The sequence below is a fragment of the Sciurus vulgaris genome (assembly GCF_902686455.1).
Source record: "Sciurus vulgaris genome assembly, chromosome: 7".
Lineage (NCBI taxonomy): Eukaryota > Metazoa > Chordata > Mammalia > Rodentia > Sciuridae > Sciurus > Sciurus vulgaris.
In genome coordinates this window covers 31374706-31395745 of record NC_136467.1, presented here as the reverse complement: position 1 = coordinate 31395745, position 21040 = coordinate 31374706, and the positions used below count along the sequence as shown (strand labels likewise).

Here is a 21040-nt window from a genome sequence, read left to right as displayed (position 1 = left end):
CTTTGCCAGGGGCCACACACACACCTATAATCCCAGAAACTCAGGAAACTGAGGCAGGAGGATCACAAGCTAGAGGCCAGCCTCAAAAATAACAAAGTATGAGACCCTGTCTCAAAATAAGAAATAAAAAGGACTGTGGATGTAACTCAGTGATAAAGCACCTGTGGGTTTGCTTCATTTCAATCCCCAGGACTTCCTCTTTCACCCTCATCTTTTTAACCACATTAGAAGTTATATACTCATTGTTTTTTCAGATCTTTCTATATTATAACTCAAAATGCACTAGTTCAGAAAGACTCAGTGTTTAAGGAAATTAGTTAACTTTCAGAAATTTATTCTGAATTTTTTTTCTATGAGAAAAACTATATCCATGGATAATAAATGTTAAAAAAAAACCATCATTTATTTCTAATTCTCAAATCCTTAACTTTCATTTCTTGTCTCTTCTTAACATGTTAAAATTTTGGTCCTACAGGGACCTGAGTGTAAATATGTTTTAACTCTTTGGGGAATCTTTTTCATCTTGCTATTTCTAGAAACCAGAATCTTTGAGCTTATCCAGGTCTTGCATACTGGCTGAACTCACTGCAACAGACTTGGGGTAGCAAGATGCTCCTGTAGCCACTGGGTTAGGATGTGAATTCTGTCTTCTATGTGGCATGAGTCTAGGGGCATTTCACTTCTGATTTTTGCTTTGTTATAAGCTTATCCTCTAGAGATGACAGGGAGGAGGTGGAGAGGAGGAGGAGGAGGAAGGGGAGGTGAGGGACACCACATGAGAGTCATTTCCCCAAGCAAATGGTATTTTGGGTGAATGCCCTGACCTAGGAAGGAAAAAGAGGCCAAGGTGACCCCAATGCTACAGAAGAAGTTAAATGGACTCTTCCCAGAAAAATGTCACTGCAGGCTCTAGAAAGCACTTAGAATACTATTTTGGCAGCTTGCACTACCAAGTGGAAGCTTCTCCTCCTGTTCTAGTTACATCCTTGATTTTCATTCCTCTTGTTGTAAACACTTATGAAGTAATTTCAGAATGCTGCGGAGAAATAGGTGTGAGAGTAAACAAACTGTGGTAGTAATCCCTCTCCAAAGGCGGGAGCAGCTGCAGGATACCAAAACAGCACCGAGACCAGTCCTGCTGTCTGCTTGTCCTTGCCTCCTCCTCATCCCACTGTCCCTCCTCCTCCTCCTTCTTCCCACAAATGATCTTTTATAAGCTTGCTAGCATCACTGTGCAGTCTGCCAGAGAAACCTGGCCCCTTGCTGGGTAAGCCTGCTCTTAGACCAAGGACGAGGATAGATGAAGCACCAAGGTAGGTCACTGCACCTGTTCTTATTTCTGGACCAGAAGGATGATCTGGGGTTAAGGTCCAGGACAGTTTGCATTCCCAGTAGGAAGGAAGTAGATCTCTAGAGAGGTCTTACATATTCTTTCAGCTAAAGCACTTTGGGGAAACTGCCACATGAACTTTTTAACTTTTTTCAACTCTTGGCTTGGAACAAGTCTTCATCGTCATTTTGATGAGTTTCCAACAGTTCCATACTCAGTTGACAAGCCAGGAGCTCTGGCTTTCCTTAGCAGGAAGAAGGTCTAAAGGTTAGGAGGCTTCTCTACCAGTGTTAGACATGCCGATATTTACCATCTAACATTTGGACTTACGTCTAAAAAAGCTTAGCTGGCATATGATTTTCAAACATCGCACTAAAAATATGCCTCCAAAAAATAAAAATAAAAATCTGCTTCCACAATATTTCCTCTAGTGAACTATCAGATCTTGACCTAAATGACTAATTAAACTTTTCTATTGACCTGATTCCCGTTACAATTCTTCCCTCTATGCTTTCTTTTTCTTTTCTTTTTTTTTCAGTTGTTGATGAACCTTGATTTATTTATATGTGGTGCTGAGAATCTAACCCAATGACACACACAGGCTAGGCAAGCGCTCTACCACTGAGCTACAACCCCAGACCTTAAAGAGAAATCTCCAACTGGAGACAAACTCATCTATGGCTCTTCCCCCCACATAACTCTGCTTGACCTTGCGAAGCACTTACAGATCATAAAGTATGGGTGAGCTCCACATAGCTGTCCGTCGGTGTTGTATAGGCACTCACACTTCAGCATCTGTTCTTTAAAAGTGGAGCAGTTTCAAGGAACTCTGCTATACTTCCCATTCGTATTACTTCCTATCATAGGACTATCCTGAAAGGTGTTAAGAAGGCAAAATAGCTATTTCATGAAAACCACCCATCATGTGCATTCTGCGGTCCTGGAAGCTCATTCCCCCAAATAATCAGACCCAGTCAACGGAGCTCACCCTTGCTCCAGTCCAAAGCCTCTAAACCTTAGCAGTCAATGTGGAAAATCCATCTTGAGCTCAATCTCTTCTTTATACTCCATTCTCCCTAAGACCACATTTAATCATGAAGAAAAATAGACTGGAGGTGCAGCTCAGTGGTGGAGGACATGCTTAAGGTCGACTGTCAAGATGTAACTGTGGTCCACTTCATGCTTTGAATATATCCCTGGCTGCTCTAAAACTAATGTGTTTTTTCTCCTCTCTGATCTTCTCCTCCCTGGTCTTCTTCTCCTCATCTTCTCCTCCCTAATCTCTCCTTTCTAATCTCAGAAAATAGGACTTCTCTGAATATTTTTATTTTTAAAAACCCTGTTCCCTCTGATGAGTAGAATCACAGCCTCTGGGACAGGGGTCCCCCAAGTTTCTCCTTCGCTAGCAAAGCAACAAAACTACTTTTTTTCTTTTTCTCAATACCAAGTCCTCATTATTGGATTGGCATGGGGATAAGGACTGAGCTTTCAGTAACAAGAGCACTGAGATCAGTCTCCAGGAGCAAACAAACAAGACTGATGGCACATGTCTGTAATCCCAGCGATTCAGGAGGCTGAAACATGAGGATCACAAATTTGAGGCCAGCCTCAGCAACTTAATGAGGTTCTAAGCAATAATGTGAGACCATGTCTAAAAAAGGTCTAGGCATATAGCTCACCAGTTAAACAACCCTGGGTTTAATCAACAGTACCAAAAATTAAAAACAAAAATAGCAATAACAATGAAAAAAATCTCTAAAAAACAAAACAGCACACACAAAACCCATGAAAAACAAAAATTGAAAGAACTTTTCAGCATTCTAGCTAGGAGAATACATAATTCAGATACTATGCAATACTGAAGTCAGTAATTTATATTAAGGTAAAATAAGAAGGGGCAGCTGGGGTGATTGCACATGCTTGCAATCCCAGAAACTTGGGAGGCTGAAGCAGGAGGATAGCAAGTTCTAGGACAGCCTCAGCAACTTAGGCCTTAAGCAGCCAAGTGAGACCCTATCTCAAAATAAAAAATAAAAAGAGCTGCTGATGTAGCTCAGTGGTAAAACCCCTCCAGTTCAATCCCTAGTACAAAGGGAGAGAGAGAGAGAGACACTCACTAGTGAATCACTAAGTCTGTCTTATTTGGTCTGACGGGAAAAATAGCATGCATAAGATGGTATAGACACAAACTGAGGTCAAATTCCCCTTTTACTTGCCAGTTGTTAAGGGGTAGTGAAAACTTGTTCCTGAGACAGATTTAAATTACTTTTCAGTTTTCATTTATATAGAATCTATATTCAAGCACAGAACTAGAATTCATTAGGTAACTAAGTCACTAACCTGTTCAAAGAAAGGAAGAAGGAAAAGCAAAAGTCTTCAGACAAGTTAATACAAAGATTCACTCATTCATGTTATGAATCCTTTCATTTAGCAAATACAGTTTGACAGGTGGGGAGCATAAAGCAGTAGGTAGCCAGCTCAGTTCCTAGGGAACTTTCCGCCCTGTGAGAACTGCAGACTAGTAAACAGTGCAGGGTAACTGGGTTCTGTGCTGTGCTGGGGCGGGGCATGACAGAAAGGTCTGGGAAAAACTCTGATGTTAGCTACTTTTGAATAAAGCACAGTGGAAGCCCCTGGGGTCTGCACCAGGTTTCCAGGGCGTAGGATCAAACGCATCTTGTAGAAATGTAAGACTTCAAATTTGTTGCAAAGTGTTCCTGCGGCACTTAGAAGTCCCTTGGAAAACATCCCACCTCTCCATAGCCATGGTGGGGGAGTGTGGTGGGAGGAGGAATCTTCTCTGGACAGTGGACACAAATACATTGTCCAGTGAGGAGAGTCCGCTTGGGGTAGTACTGGTGTCACAACAGTGTATTTCAAGTACATACATGTTGAGACTGGTGGGGTTAAAGTTGACTGCCTGAGTTTGAATTCGGATAGAGTTTTTCATAGGTTTGTGTCATTCAGGAAGTTACTTAACCTCTCTGACTCTCATTTCCTTGGCAAGGAAATGGTTCCAAGTAGGGAGATTTGTGAGGATCACACAAGCAAGGTGCTTAGGATAGTGCTGACCCTTAATAAGTGATTAGTAGATACCCTCTTCAGAAGACACTGAGGTTTCCCATAAGAAAAGGACCTTTGTTTTCCAATTCAGATGCTTTCAACAGACATAATAGAGTAGCAAAGGGAAATAAAATGTAAAAGGATGGAATGTAAAAGTTTGTGGAACAGTGATAAAGAATAACTACTTCAAGGGCTGGGGATAGCTCAGTTGGTAGAGAGCTCGCCTAGCATGCACAAGGCCCTGCGTTCAATCCCCAGCACACACACACACACAAAACTACTTAAGAGGGGCAATCTGAGCTCTGTGAGAGTGAACACCCTAACCAGACTGGAACACTTTCCTTTGTTCTCTTTTCCCTAGCATTGTTAGAGAAAGGAGGAAGCCAGGGCAGTCACACCTTTCCATCTCTCTGACCCAAGACCTGGATTGTTTAATGTCACCAGAGGCCAGGTGTATAGTGGTCAAGGACACAGAACTTGGATCCAAACCCTGATCCTGCCCCGACTAGCTGCATGATTTTGGGCTGGCTATTTAACCCTGCTATACTTTTTTCATCTGTGAAATCAGATAATAATAGTACCTACTTTTGGCTTTTTGTAAGTGAGAATTTAAATATGTAGTTGTAGTAGGCTTAGAGCTCTTAGAAGAGTGTCCTGCAAGATCAGTGCCACATATGTGATTGTGATTATAAAAGCTATTGCTATCAAAGAACAATAGAAGGAATTGTTCAAATGGGCATAGTCATGAAATAGTGAGTCAAGGCAAGTGACTTGTCAAAGTTGGTAGGCAATAGGCAGTTGGTTCCTAAATACAGACAAAAACACTGTATTTTGTCCTGACTTTATTTGTTGAAAATGAATGAGTTGTGAAACTGCACTCATTTGATGGCACAATGAAGAGGACAGTGTTCTAGATCTGCCATGAGGCACTAAAGACAAAGCTCATCTTAGGCTCATTCGAATTCCAGCAGGCAATTCATTTTTCAGGTACAAGGGTTTCTTTTCTCCTTTTAGTACTGGCAATTGAACCCGGGGGTGCTCTGCCACTGAGCTACATCCCTAGTCCTTTTTCCATTTTTAATTTGGACATAGGGCCTCACTAAATTGTAGAAGCTGACCTCAGATTCAGCCTCCAGAGTTGCTGGGATTATAGGCATGGGCTACTGTGCCCGGCAGACCCTAGGTTTTCTTATCTTATTGACCTAGGTAGGTCAATAAGGGGATTTCTGAGGTTCATCCCAAATCTCAAATTCAGTATGGCCAGATATTCTTTGAAATTTGACAAAAGGTAAGGTAACCTGGCAATAGACATCCTTTTCACATAACTAGTGAATTTTCAAAAAGAATTATCAAGTTCAAGATGATATCATTTTCTTGGTTTTTGGAGTCATTATGTAAGAATCCGAGCCATGATTGAATCTTTAAATCCATGAAAATAGATTACTTTTAGCAGGATTGATCATTTTTAAAGAGCTCTCGGATTGTCAGAAGAAAACTGATAAGGACATTTTCCCATTCATCTTAAATGAATTTTTGGAGACTCAAAGAATAAAGCATAACCTATATACATCCAGTGTTAATTTATCATTAGCACACAGAGAATGAAAGTAGGATTCTTATCTAATTTAGCTTAGCAATTCTCAGCTAAATGAAATTAAGCTGATTTAGTCCAGCATTTAGAATGCGCGGGTGAAAAATGGTAAGTCTGGAGGATTTTGTGGAAGTAGCACTAGGGCTGCTTTTGTTCAGATGGTGTTCCCAGAGCCCACCTCCCTCCACCCCAGCTGTCTCTAGTCACTGTCACTGCTGAGGGCTACCCAGGAGCAATGAAAGGTTTGTTTGCTGAGCCCTGGATGTCTTAATAGCTTTTATATATTGGGTAGAGGCTTCAGAAAAAAAAAAAAAAAAAAAAAAAAAAAAAAAAACTGCAGGGCAGGGAGGAAGAGGAGAGATGTGTGGTTTGAAATAAAAACATCTGAATTAAGAAGGCAGATTTCCCTTGGGTCAAACAAAATTTAAATTTTAGCTCTGCTACTTTTTAGTTATGTGACCTTGGGCCAGTTGTTTAATCTCTCTAAGCTGCACTTTGCACATGTAATTCTTCCTACCTCATACGTAGGGTTACTATGAGGATTAATGAGATAATCACAAAAACATTTGGCCCATAGTACCTGAATCAGTGAGCACTGATAAACAGTGATGGCGGACAGTCATAATGCAGATCAACTATTCTTTTTTGTAGCTTCTCTCTTTCCCTTTGGAATGTCTTGAGCATAGGCATTAGCCATCAAAATTTGGGTCTAAGCCTCAGTCTTGCTAGTGAGCTTTCAAAAACCAAGATCTATTCATGGTTCAATGTGGGCACTGGACAAAGGTTCACTTTGTAAAACTGTCTAGCGAGGTTAAAAATAAAATATGCAGAAATGTGTGGAGCTTTAACAATAGAACATAGGAAAATAGATAATTCTTGGCTGGAAGCAAAGGTTTTATAGTATATGAATGTGTATGTAATATACATAAAAAGGCCTGGAAAGTATCAATACCAGTATGTTAAAAGTTACCTCTGGGGAGGGGAGAAAATTGTGGAGGAGGTGAAATGCACTATGGTATTGCTGTAACACTGTAAATATTTATTTGCATTCTTGTTGGTGGACAGTTAAAAAACAAAAACAAAATCAAAACAAAACAAAACAACAACAACAACAACCTCCAAAGCAGCAAAATCATGGTACAAACTGCAAGGAACAATTAAAAGCAAAATAAACCAAATGTGTACTAAAGTGAGGTAGACAAGAATCAAGGAATTTACCCCTGGGGATGCCAATGACCTGACACAGTCATATTCTACTTAGTTAGCTGTCATGGAGGAGTAAGGACAGTGGAGGGACAAGGGGGAACTTCAGATCCTATATCTCTAACAACTAATAGATTCAAACCAGAAGGCAGGTCAAGTTGCCTGCTGGTTATCTTGGTGCAAACTTCTTTCACGCTGCAAGTGCTCAGAGAAGACATCAATATCAATGTTCTTTGCAAAATTCAAGGTCTGCCAAAGCATTAACTAAAACATATTGGTAAATTATGCTTTTAAGCAAAATGAAACCCAATGGCAAATTAGTATTTCCAGAAGTCCATTTCTAAGTCCAAAGAAAATAATAAGAGATAACTTTTTTAAAAAAAGTCTAAGCCTAGATACTTTGTCATTTAGGGATACCTGTCGAGAATAATTCTGAGGGGGTCAGGGCTGGGGGTGCAAATCAGCGGAAGAGCTTTGCATGCCCAAAGTCCTGGGTTGGATCTTAAGAACTGCAAAAATATAAAAATTATAAATAAGTAAATAAACACCACTGAATAACTAAGCTGGACATGGGAGTGTGCCTGAGTAGTCCCAGCTACTTGGCAGACTGAACTGGGAAGGTCACTTGAGCCTAGGAGTTCCAGACCAGCTTGGGCAGCGTAGCAGAGAGTTCCTCTCAAAAAGAACAACAAAATTTAATGTATCCAAAGGACATAGAGAGCTTACTGTATAAAGCGGCCCTGATATTTTCTATTAATCAAATATCTACTTATTCTTGGAAACCAATCTGTACAAAAGGCCCTTCCCTTGGAAAGAAATATTTTGGAAACCTAAATGGCATTGTGGAACTCTAGGAAGTTGCACTGACTTACTTTATTCAGTTTTGCAATCTCCACTAGTTAGATACCTCACCTGGTACTCCAGCTCTATGAGTTGGGTTTCCTTTTGGTTTATACACATATGGTTTGGTCCATGGATTTTAGGGGAGATTTTTCTTAACTGATGAGGCACTCAGTCAAGGTGCGTAGGAGTCCCTGCTTGCCCTTCTGGGTCTGAAAGGATGCCAAGTCTCCAGCCCTGGCTTCTTAGCTTGACCATTTGGTGCAGGGAGGTAGTCCAGCCTGGCCTGTAATTCATTATGCTGTGCTGGGGAGTTAACCGAAGCGCTGCATTTCATAGGCACAGGCGTGGCACCAAAGGGACCTGAATGAAGGCAAGGAAGAATGAATGGAGAAAACCCTTTTGCTGGAATTGCCCTAGGGCATTAAATAGGATGGGGCAGCTGGGACTGGAGGAAGCTTCTGTTGCTTAAGAAACAGTCTCCATATGAATCAGTCATCAATTCTTCTAACAATCATCCATTCCTTAACCCCCCCCACCTGTGTATAAAATTTCAGCATTACAGACCACCAGTGGCCATTACAATGAACTGAGTTTATGTGAAACACACACTCACACACACACACACACGCACACACACACCCAAAGACATTTGTTCATTTACAACCCATGTAATTTTATTAATAACATGAAAAGAAGAACAAGGAATTTAAATCAATGTATATAGCAGCATAACCCCGAATTATTACTCAAATAAAGACCACCCCTGCTCTGTCCTTAACAAACAAACAAACAAAAAAAAGGTGGATACATTAAGCAAAATTGAGGCAACTTGAAATACAGGATTTAAAATGTTGGATTCCATCATTTCTGTAAAAGGTCACTCTAGTTCTTTGCTATTTATATCATAGATAGAGACACAGCAAATTATTGGCTGAATGGATTTGGAGAGGCAAAGCTGCTGCTTCTGACGAATGAAGATGGTAATGCAGCACTGGAGACCAGTGAATGAAAGGTGTGGAAAAGTTGAACCCTTCAAAGACAGCAAAGAGAGAGAGAGAGAGAGAGAGAGAGAGAGAGAGAGAGAGAGAGAGAGAGAGAGAGAGAACACTACTCAATTAGCCTGACTAAATTACTAGCTAAAACTGTACTCATCACTTCTCTTTGAAACTACCTTGTAATCTTTGCCCTGGCTTTGATTGAGAAATCCCCCTTCCCAGCTCAAACCCTTTTTAAAGCATCTCAGCCCAACCCCCTCCTCCCAGTGCAACTCTTTCTAGCCCCCTCCTCTCCACCCCACCCGGACAAATGTGAATTAAGGCAAGGACAGTTTTCACCTTGACCACTGCTACCAGAAGCCAGGCTTTCATGAAGGGCTGAGCGACAAAACCTTAGGCTTACCCCAGGGGAGCATTCAAAAGCATTTAAGAGAAGCACAGAAAACAAAAGAAGCAAACACAACCTGTCCTTACCCGCTTCTTAAAAAATTGGAAGGCTGAGCATTTCTTGACTGGGAATCCATTCATGTCTTTGTTTACCATTTTCCACAGTGAGGAGTTCACAGTTATAGATCCAGGGTGGCACCCGCTTGGTTAGGGCATCTGTTTCCCCGGTTTCCCTCCTGCAAACAGTGAATGAAGAAGGAGCGGGATGGAGAATCTAGCGGGGCTCAGTTCTTCACTCGCACATTCTGCAGCACCAGCTACTGCAGCAACCTCTCCCCACTTTCATTTGCCACCAGCAGTGGCTTTTCTCTTTCCATCATTGCTCCGAGACATAAGCATCACCGCTGCAGGACTCCGGGGGACGGATGGCGGGATACGGCCAATCTCCAGGGAGATGCTCTTGCTGCCACCGGGCGGGAGATCGGTACCCACCCCGCCCTCAGCTACCTCGCAGTTCCGGGGCCGGCGCTGGAGCGAGTGGCTGCTCCAGGTGATGCGCTTCTGGAGGCTGCTGGAGAGGAGAACTGTTTTTGATTGTGTAAGTTCCAGTGGGAGCTGTAGTTAAGCAGCTGAGAGAAGGAGTAAGAAAGAGCAGAAGCCAGAGGGAGGGAGGGACAGCCGCGCCAGAAAGGGAGAGGGAGAGGGAGAGAGAAAGCCAGGCTGGAAGAAGCAACGATTCGATTCATGCATATCTGAGCAGAGCAGAAGATGGACAGAAGGCACAAGTGCAGGTCGCACTGGAGAGCAGTTGAGTCCCCTGGGAGGGCCAGTTGAACAGCTCTTTCTTTTTTTTTTTTTTTCCTATGAGGACCATAAATTAGAGTTTCATATAAAACACACTTTTCATTTTCTGCTCCTCAAAGTTTTTTCATACCTGTTCTAGCATAAAAGCTTCTGAACAAAAATGTAACCCCATGTATTCCTGACCTGTGCGAACATGGAGAAAACTGCAATAAAGTGCAAGCTTAGGTATCACAATGGAAGATCTCTTACCACATAGGATCTCCCCCAGCATCCTGGCCGTAATGCAGTAGGCAACAGGGAAGATAATTGTGTCTTTTTCACTAAAGAATCCTGAAAACACACACACACACACACACACACACACAAACACACACACACACAAACACAGAGAGTCCTACACAAATTATTTACACAAAAAACAAAACATACATGTGCACAAACAGAGTTACCAAAAAGCATTACTGACTCTTTTTAATGGAGCAGAAGATCTGGTAGATAAAAGATCTATTTTTACTTTCTAGTAAGTGAAAACTTACCCAGAAATCCTTACCCAAAATTAACCCCCCAATCCTTTGCATATTAAATTCACTTAAAACCATTTATTTGTGTGTGTGTGTATGATTTTTTTTTTTTCATTTTCACTCCTTAATGTTGATATTCTATGGGATTTTTTTTTTTTTTTTTTTTTTAAACCAAGCTTATGGCTAAATGAAGAGAGCAAAGAAAAGAGACTTGGCATCTGGTCAGGCTTGCTACCACATCAGTGTGTGGCTTTCTGCCAGTCACCTGACCTCACTGTGCCTTTCAGACGCTGCCTCATCCATAAAATGGAGGCACCACTCATTCCTTCATTCTCTCATTTATTTAGTCATTCACTTGTTCCCTGTATCATTCCATTAATCCACCAAATTAAATCCAAAAGTACAAGCGTCCCTAGGATGTGGACCTTTTCAGAGTCACCCAAGGGAGTATAATCAATAAATAAGGGAAAGGCATGATGCCAACTTAATGCAACTGATGGCCACCTCATTCAGAACATGCCTAACAATGCTCAACCACTTGCATGGCAGTCTCTGGAAAGAACAGAAGCATGCTGGTTTATTTGAGAAGATGATGTACTAGTTTCATCATAGTGGAGTATATGAATCTCTTCTGTTAAGCCAGATTTGGGGGAAATAACAATGGAATCTTGTTTGCTAAATGCCTTGAGGATCCCAAAAAGGAAAATGTAGCACAAGCAAATGATGGTCTGACTGAGAGAAAGCAAACTTCATTTTGGAGAGAGGCATTAAATTGTCCAAGATGCAATGTCGCGTTATATCATCTACAATATTTATAGGTTTTGTGGTTCCTCTAAAGGTTCATTAAAATTATGGTTGTTTAAAGGGCATTATGGGGATTTTAGAAATGTTCTCAATCACAATTATGGCAGTGGTTTCAGGACTATGCATTTATCAAAACTTATCAAACTGAATATATGAGAAGGGATTTTTTTTTTTTTTTTTTTTTTTTTTTTTTTTTTTAGTAGTACTGGGAATTTAATCCAGAAGGTCCTTTACCATTGAGCTACACCCCGGCCCTTTATAGTTTATTTTGAGAAAGGGTCTTGCTAAATTACCCAGACAGGTTCACACTTGTGATCCTACTTCCTCAGCCTCCCAAGTCACTGGGATTATAGGCATTTGCTACATGCTCAACTAGGAAGGGAACATTTTTGCTGCATGTAAATTATACCTCAAAGGACTTCATTAAAATAAAATAGTGGCCACTCAAGCTGTTTCATGTTCCTTTCATTTCCTCTCCCCCAAAAGTATTTTAGCTGACTCTTATTTCAGTTTCAGTGATCTATAGGAGGAGTTCTTTAAGCAGTCTAGTGAGAAGCCCGATTCCTCGTTCTGATTCTACGTTGTTCCTGCATACGTTCTGGTTTTAGTTAGACTATGTTTATTTGGGATGAAGACAGGTGGCTAATAGAAATTATGGGGGAGGAGGTGAAAAGAAAAGGGAATGCTATCTCACCCACCCCCCCACATGCCACCCCTAAGTGATGCTGCCATTGTCACCTTATCTACACTGGATCTTATGAAATGTCCTGTGAATACAACGATCAGTAATTTCTGTCACTACAGAACCTCAGTCCAGTGCAGAGCTGAACATGTATGTTTGTATGCACATGTACGGGCATCAGGCCTGCATTGGTTTAGAAGTGGTCAGGTTAGGGAATAGAAAGTTGGGGAAGCTTAGGAAGTTTTCCTCAAGTGGATGGTTAGTGCACAACTCAGAAGGGGCAGAGGTCAACCAGATGAAGGGACGGAAGCATAGGGTGAGGGTTCTCAACAGATAAGAGTCACTCATGACTTTGGACTATATTTTGGTCAGTGCAAAAATAGAGAATTGGATTAACTGTACTGTTAGTTACTCAGGGGAAACAAGGTATCTTTACTCACTCTCACCTCTATTTCTTCTCTGGCTGTATACAGGCAGGCCCAGAGGGGGCTATTGTTCACTAGATGTCTCCTCTGATAGCCCAGAATTAACCCTTAGAAAGGACCTTAGGCTCTTTCTGAAAGTAAAAGGAAACTAACCCTTGGATTCTTATAACATCTGTTTATACATTACGTTTGCTTTAATTTAAGTAATGGTTTTATTTACCTATTTTTACCCAAGTATTCTTACTCATTTTTGTATCCTCCACACACAGTGGGAATGCTTGGGCCAGGTTAGATACTCAATGAATGATTTTCAAATGAATTAACTAAAGAGCCAAGCAGACATCAGTGACCCTGAAACTACACTATTTGCAGGAATCATTAAATACCCCTGAGAGTCTTAAACCATTACATTAACCTCCATACTAACCAAAGCGCTGAGCTCTAGTAAGGACCACTGACCCCCAGTCCTCAGGTTTCTTCTGTAGACCTGATTGACAGTTTTTGCTTTTTGTTTTGCAGTACTGGAGATTGAACCCAGGGATACTCTAGCACTAAGCCACATCCCCAGCCCTTTTTAATTTTTATTTTAGTTGTTGATCACTCCCCAACACTTCTCCTCTCCCTCCCCTCCTTTATTTATTGAGACAGGGTCTCTCCACATTGCTGAGACTGGCCCCAAACTTGTTATCCTGCTGCCTCAACCTCCTGAATTGCTGGGATTACAGGTCTGCTCCACAACGCCTAGCTCTTATTGACATTGTTACTCTGGGATAATACTTTATTATTATTTGTTTTTAATGGAAAATCCTAATGTTAAAAAGAATATCGTGAACTTCTATTTGCTGTCTTGTAGTACATCTGTTACCGAAAGCTTCGTCCTTGGCCCTGATGCCAATCCAAAAACAAGGACATGGTTTTGAGAAAAAGGAAAAAGAGGTTTTATTATTTCATTAGCAAAAAAAGTAGCACAGGGGATTCCAGTCCCAAAGGCTGTGATCCTGCCCTTTGGGGGAACGGGGGAGTTTTTAAAGAGGTGAATCAAAGGCTACATTCCCCGTGTTCTCTGTTGGAGTTGTAATTCACTTGTTAATTTGGGATACAGTCATTTCTGAGATCCTCTGGTGCCATCCCCAAAGTCTGGATACTTCTTTCCTATGGTGGGTGTGTGCTCAAGGACTGATAACTCTGCCTAGGATGGGGAATAAAAGTAATCCTGTTTCCCCTGAGATTAGGGATGGGAAGAGATTAGGGAGGAGCAGGGAGAGAGGAAGAGAAAGAAACATGACTTTTAAAAATAAGTTGCAGTGGCAGAGCAGCAAGGGCTACATTCAAAGCAAAAAGTAGACCCCTGTTACACATCCACCCTTCCTCCCAAGGAGATTGTTTAAAGTACAACACAAAAAATAAAATAAAGTATTTAGGTAGGACTGATGACGAGTATATTTCTGGAGGGGAAAGAATGCTGTGTTGATTTATTTAGAAGATTGTATTATTAACCACCCTTCCTACTTGTGTGGGATTCAACAAGCTCCTTCAACTCATTGAGCCTCAGTTTCCTCATCTATAAAATAATAATAATAAAATGCTTTCCAACCTACCTCATAAGGGAATTATGAGCACCAAATTATATGTGAAAGGGCCTTGCAATCAATAAATCTTATTTTTTGGTTTCCCTGCAACCAGAGACATAATGCTGTAATGCTTTTTTAAAAAGTCTACCTTTCTGTAAAGTGTTTTTGTTAATACATTTAGTTATTGAATGCAAAGCAATTTTTTTTCCCTATAGCATCCTGGAATACTTAAAAGTTAATAAGCAATAAAATTCTTGTTGAGAGACAAATATCCCTAGGGAGAAAGGGATACAAATAGATTATGTCACAAGAATGGTTTGCATTCCTCTTAGACTGGATGACCTGATCATATGGTATCCTTGAAACTCCAACCACTGTCATAGTGAGGTATGCCATTAGGAATCGGGAAACTTTACTGGGTTTTGTTTGTTTGTTTTGTTTTGTTTTTAACGTGAAATTAGATTTCTTTTCACTTAATTCATGCCTAGAACCAAAGAAATATTACAAAAGAAAAACCAAACCTAAAACCTCAGTCAATTTTTTTTTTTGAGAGCACAAGTATATCAAAAGAAAAACAACCAATACAGAATGAAGCATTGGAATGTTGTAGGAAAAGCTCAGGTAGCAAAGGATTATGCTTTCTTTTGTAAATAAGAGATTAGGGATTAAAGTGGTCTACCCCAGCACTTTGTTACCTCTCACTATGTCGAAAAAAATCACGCAATTTGTAAATACAGAGCTTCCTGATAGGGTCAGTCCTTATTAAGTAGCTTATTCTACTGGACACAAAGTCAAGCAGTAGTTCCAGTGCTAAAAGATTGAGCACTTACGGAACATCAACTATGTTACACTTATAAGTCATTACACTTTCTTATAAGTGTAATGAAACAACCAATGTGTGTCTTGGCAAATCCAGTCTAATCATAGTGCTTAACCCATATGGGATACATTGTGGCTCCCCCTTCCTCCCGGAGATACTGCTTTAACCAGACCACCAACTAAACTGGACTCTTATTTATTCCTATTACCTGAAACATTTTCAGGGGGAATTTCAGAATGCAATTTCTTCGTTCAGGAGAACCTGTAGCAGCTGATTAAAAATGCATGCTGCCTTGCTGCGTCTCTCTGCTCCTTGGTTTTCACATGGGCCTGCTCACCCACACAGGCACCCACACACACCTCTCTGTTTTTTTTTTTTTTTTTTTTTTTTTTTTTTCCCTCATTGGTTCTATATGATGAAATGGTACCAAACATGTTTGTGACATAGCCTCTTTGGTCACAAAGACATAAAGAAATTCTCTTCTTCTTGTGGTAGTGTAATAACAGGTAGCCTGGTGGGAGTGTGTTGGGGGGGGCAGGGGAGGACAGGCAGGGTGGAGCAAATTAGTTTGTTAGAAATTTGAATTATTTGAATATCAGTGATAATTCATTTGACACCAATATGAATATTACAGCTCTCTCAGATTTCACATTGTACAGTTATTTCTCTTCTCTTGTTCGAATAATACAAAGGATTTAGAACCTGCAAAGATCGCTGATTTGGAAAAAAATATTCCTTTGAACTCCCCTTCAAGTTGACCCTCTTTGTTATAGCAATCTCTGTCTCTTCAGCCAGGGCATTTCCAACATTGCCGCAGGACTTTATCATTGTGTGACTTCATTGATAGAGAACTGGAAACCTCACAGACATACATTCTCATGCAGAAGCACACACACATATGTATGCACTCAGTGGGGAGTGTGGATCAGCAGAGCATCCCACTAAGGTCATTATCATCTACAAATTGGAGGACCTTGTGAGTGACTTTGAGAAATGAAATAGAAGCTACCCGTGATGGTGGATTTTCTAGCCTTTTTCTAAGATGCACTTTTTGGTATTATTAATTATTCCTAATTTTTCTTTCAACATTCAACTGTTGAGATAAGGTTCAAATGATCTCTTAACTGAGAGGCCAGAAGGTTATATTTTCAACTTGACTTATCCAAAAGATGTTCATTAGCTGTCTCTGTGTTCAGCACAAATGAACCATGGTATGGGAGGGTTGCTCCTGTCAACCGTCTCACCGTGCTATGTACATGACAAACAGGCTGTTGTGATTGGTATTGATCGAAAGTTGCTAGAGGGAAACGAGTAGCCAGAGTCCTGTTTTCTCCACTCCAGAGGCACGATCTTTGGCTATATCTCTGTGCACCATAAAACAGCAAGCTGAGTCAATTTCTCAGATAATTCGGAATCAGCAGAAGCTGGCAGAGAAGGACGATCGAGCTGGGCAGGAAGTCCAGCAGCAGGAGCAGCCCCAACAAAGAGACAAACACACACCCGGGAGCCTGGTGTCCTATTATTCTAGAAAATGTGCCTTTGGATCAATCAATCTCTGAAAACAATTGGTTTCAATTTGAAACCTCTCAGTCTACCTTGGGTTGATCTGTTTGGTAAATTATGCTTATTTAAATTAAACACAGTTCCATCTCACCCAGCTTATTTTATTCTCAACAGAAATCAACCAACTTAAATATGGTATCAACTCAAATTTATTGGTGTGGCGATATAACCATTAAAATAATGAAGTGCCCCCTCTAGTCAATATGGCTTAGTGGATTTAGCCTGGGCTTTGCTGCAGGTGAACTTGAATCCTTCCTCTACTAGCTATGTGACCCTGGGCAGGCCAAAATAGACAAAATTACAAAGTGTTACCTAACAATTGGCTTGTAATAAAAATTAAAGGGTATTTATAGGGGACTTTATGCATCCGTAAGTGTACGTATATCTATCTGTATATGTTTATGTTTATGTGTGACAGTTTTAAAAGATGATTGCAATTCTGCTCCCCTTGAATCTGTGTTGGCTCATTGCAGTGCAGGGGAAGTGATGTTATCTGACCTCCTAGGCAAGGTCATGAAAGGCCATGTTGCCTCTGTCCACTGAAGCAGTCTCACTTGGATACCGGAACCACTACGTAGTAAGGTTGGTTGCCCGGCAGCTACCATGGGGGGAGGAAGCCCAAGTCTCATGAAGAGGCCAGAAGTAGGCATCTGCCTGACTGTCTCAGCTGACCCCAACTTCAAGTTGTCCAGCTCAGGAAACAGATATGTGAGTGTGAAAAATTTGGGTCACTCCAGCTGTTTGAGGTTTTTCACCTGAGGTTCTATACTTCCTGGGGCAGAAATAGATTCTGTGTGTATAATAAGATGGTATTTTGTGCTCTTTCCTGGGCTCTGGTGCATGTTCAATGAATGAGAATATAAGGAAACCTTGAATGCCAACAGAAATGTTAAGTTAATAACAGTAAATAGTTTAGATTGGAAGTGTTCAAATAAATATTAACAATTGACGAAATTGAAACATAATGGTTCTTTTTTAGGCAATATAATCTTTTTTCCTGTCCTTTCTTTTTAAATTTTTTTTCCTTTAAAAAGTCTGTGTTGACAGTAGAATGTATTTTGACATATACATGCATTGAGTATAACTTATTCTCATTAGAATTCCATTCTTGTGGTTGAACATGATGTGATGTTACACTGGTCATGTAGTCATACATGGACATAGGAAAGTTATAGGCAACATAATCTTTGAGGTCGTGTATTGTATTGTCTTAGTCAATTAGACTGTCATACCAGAACACCATAGACCAGATACCTCAAACAACAGAAATTTATTTTCTCAATTTTTGAAGTTATAAATCCAATTTCAGTTTGTGTTCTCACAGTTTTTGAGGCTATAAATCCAATTCCAAGGTGACAACATGGTCAGTTTCTGGAGAGGGCTTCTTCCTGACTCGTAGAGGGCCAACTTCTCACTAAGTCCTCACATGGCAGGAAGAGAGTGTCTCCTCTTTCAGGGGTACTAATCCTCTTATGGATACCCTAGACTCTCATGACCTTGTCTAAATCTAATTGTATCTCAGGGCCCATTTCCAAATTCCATCACATTAGGTGTTAAGGCTTCAACATAGGAATTTTGAAGGGACATAGTTCAACCCATGGCACTTATTTTACCATGTGAAACTATTTCTGGTGCTGATGTGCTCTTGATTTCCATATCAGAAAATGAATATTATTACATTGCTTGCTGAGTAATTACTAAGTGGGGAATATTTACAAAATTCATGTGAACCCATCTGCACAGGGTTGATATAACTTCTATGCAAGAAACTCCTACGATTTAATAAGAAAAAGAGAAATAACTTAGAAAAGATGCACAGGACATAAAGATCAAATTGATAAAGACATAATGCAAAAGAACAAAAATATGCACAAATAAGTCAATGTAGAAGTGTTAAAATTTCTGGTGGATAGGAATATGCAATTTAGAAATTGCAAGATATGCTGAGCATGGTGGCTCATGCCCATGATCTTAGAGGCTCTGGAAGCTAAGACAGGGTGATCATGAGTTCAAAGCCAGTCTCAGAAACTTAGTGAGGCCCTTAGCAATTACTGAGACCTGTCTCAAAATGAAAAATAAAAAGGGCTGGGGATATAGCTCAGTGGTTAAGTACCCCTGGGTTCAATCTCTTGTACAAAAAAATTGATCAATATTTATATGAAATTAAAATGTGCCTATCCACTGACTTGGTAATCCTACTTTTTAGAATAAACTGAAAATATAAGCACTAGTATGCTTAACTGTATGTATAAGGATTAATAGTAAGGGATTGACCATAACAGTAAGAATTTGGGGAAATAGGGACATGGTTAAATGCATTGTACAGTCATACTAAAGAATTACATGCAGTTGTTAATAAGAAGAAGGACTTTTAATCCTTTCTTTATATATTGTTGCTATGGTTTAAACATGACCCCCAGAATTCGCATCTTGGAAAATTAGCCCCCACTGTGACAATAGTGAGAGGTGGTGGGACTTTTAAAAGATGATCTGGTCATGGGGACACGGTATCCATGAATGGATTAGTGCCGTTCTTGCAGGAGTGAGATTGTTCTTGAAAGACTGAGATGTTATAAGTGGCTGTTACAAAGCTCTTCCTCTCTTGCCCATACTTGCTTCCCCTTCCACCCCTCAGACATGTTGTGATGTAGCCTGAGACTCTCTCCAGATGCCAAGCAGATGCTGGCACCGTGCTCTTGGACTTCTAGGCTCCAGAACCGCGAGCTACCAACAAATCTCTCTTCTTTATAAAGTATGTAGTCTCAGTATTCTGCTATAGCAATGGAAAATGGACTAAGACAATTGACAAGAAGAAAATACATAATCCTAATGTTTCCTAAGGAAACCCCGTCTTATTTTGTAGGAGCATAGACTAAGGAATGCAAAATTGTTATTCTCAAAAAGTTGAAATTAGTTACTTCAGAGGGTAAATGGAGGATTCTAAATGTTGTACTTACTACAAGGGTGTATTATTAAAATATTGAAAAACATTAAAAATTCCATGGCTTAACTCTGCACCCTGTCTCATTTTTACCATATACTTTACTTCCTATATTTGAAAACCTCCATTTATTCATTTTTGATTATATACTTCATAAATCTTAGATTATTATTATTATTATTATTATGTGTGGTACCAGGACATTTCCAAGAACAGTGTTTGACCACAGCAAGTACCTAGAATTATGGACTGTAACAACTTGAAGGGAACTTAGGTATCTTTTAATCCAAATCCTTCATTGTAGATGATGAAATTGAGGCTCAGACAGAAACCGGCTTGCCTAAGGTCACAGTGTAGTAAACGACATTCTTATTCTTAATTAGTCAATTATCAGTACATACATGTGAAACCCACTCACACTAAAATAGAAAACATAATATATCTATGAAGCAACAAGACAGTCAGTTTTTTGTTGGGACTCAATTATTCCTTAGGCACTGAGCTTAGGACTAAGAGTCCCTCACATTTCTTAAGGTTCTGACTCCTTTTTCAAGACTTCCTTCTTTCCTTTATTTTATTTATTTATTTATTTGTTTTTTGGTACCAGGGATTAAACCCAAGGGCACTTAAACACTGAGCCCTTTTTATTTTTATTTCTTATTTTGAGACAAGGTCTTGCTAAGTTGCTGAGGCTGGCCTTGAATGATCCTCCTGTCAGCCGCCTGAGTTGCTGGGATTGTAAGTGTGCACCACTGCGCCAGGCTAAGGCTTATTTCTGTAGCAGCCTACAGAGCAAAATGTGTGTTAATAGGTTGTAACTACTCCTTTTGGTGACTGTTCTTTTTTTTTTTTTCATTATTGATTCCACAATCAGTCAAATAGCCTCTCCCTATAAAGTATCCTTCTTAATCAAAACAGGGAAAATTCATCCAAACAAGATTCCCGTAGTGATTAGGAATTTGAGTGAATTTTCATCATAATAAGATTTTTATCAGTTCCTAAGGTAAGGAGTGGAATGAAAAGTTTAGACTTTTCCAGATGGTATGGAAATATAATTTTTAGTTAAAATATAATAAGAGGGCTGTAGCTATAGCTCGGTGGTACTTGCTTAGTATGCATGAGGCCCTGGCCTCTAATCCTCTAAAGCAAAAAAATTTTAATTAATTAAAAAATACATACACACACACACACACACACACACACATATGTGTGTACGTGATGGTACATTCATATAATCCTGGCTACTTGGGAGACTAAGGTGGGAAGATCATAATTTGGAGGCCAGGCTGTTCATGTTTATGTTCATGTTTATGTGTGTGCATGTGTGTGTGTTTGTGTGTGTGTGTGTTTGTGTGTGTGTATGTGTAGGTATATACACACATATATATAAAATAACACATTCTTAATAGAAACTGGTTACTTTGGAAAGTTTTGTGCATCCCCAAATCACTTGAATTGTAAACTTAGATCTGTATGTGGTTAAACATGTTAATGACT

The 21040-nt window shown here is 40.0% G+C and overlaps 1 long non-coding RNA gene across 1 annotated transcript in view; it reads right to left on the bottom strand.

Moving 5' to 3' along the window:
• LOC306665531 overlaps window positions 1–10196 on the bottom strand; it is a 75803-nt gene extending 65607 nt beyond the window's left edge. Inside the window, exon 1 of the long non-coding RNA XR_013765059.1 lies at window positions 9500–10196. This is a non-coding gene — a long non-coding RNA (uncharacterized lncRNA). The remainder of the gene's footprint in view (window positions 1–9499) is intronic.
• Window positions 10197–21040: the final 10844 nt, after the last annotated feature.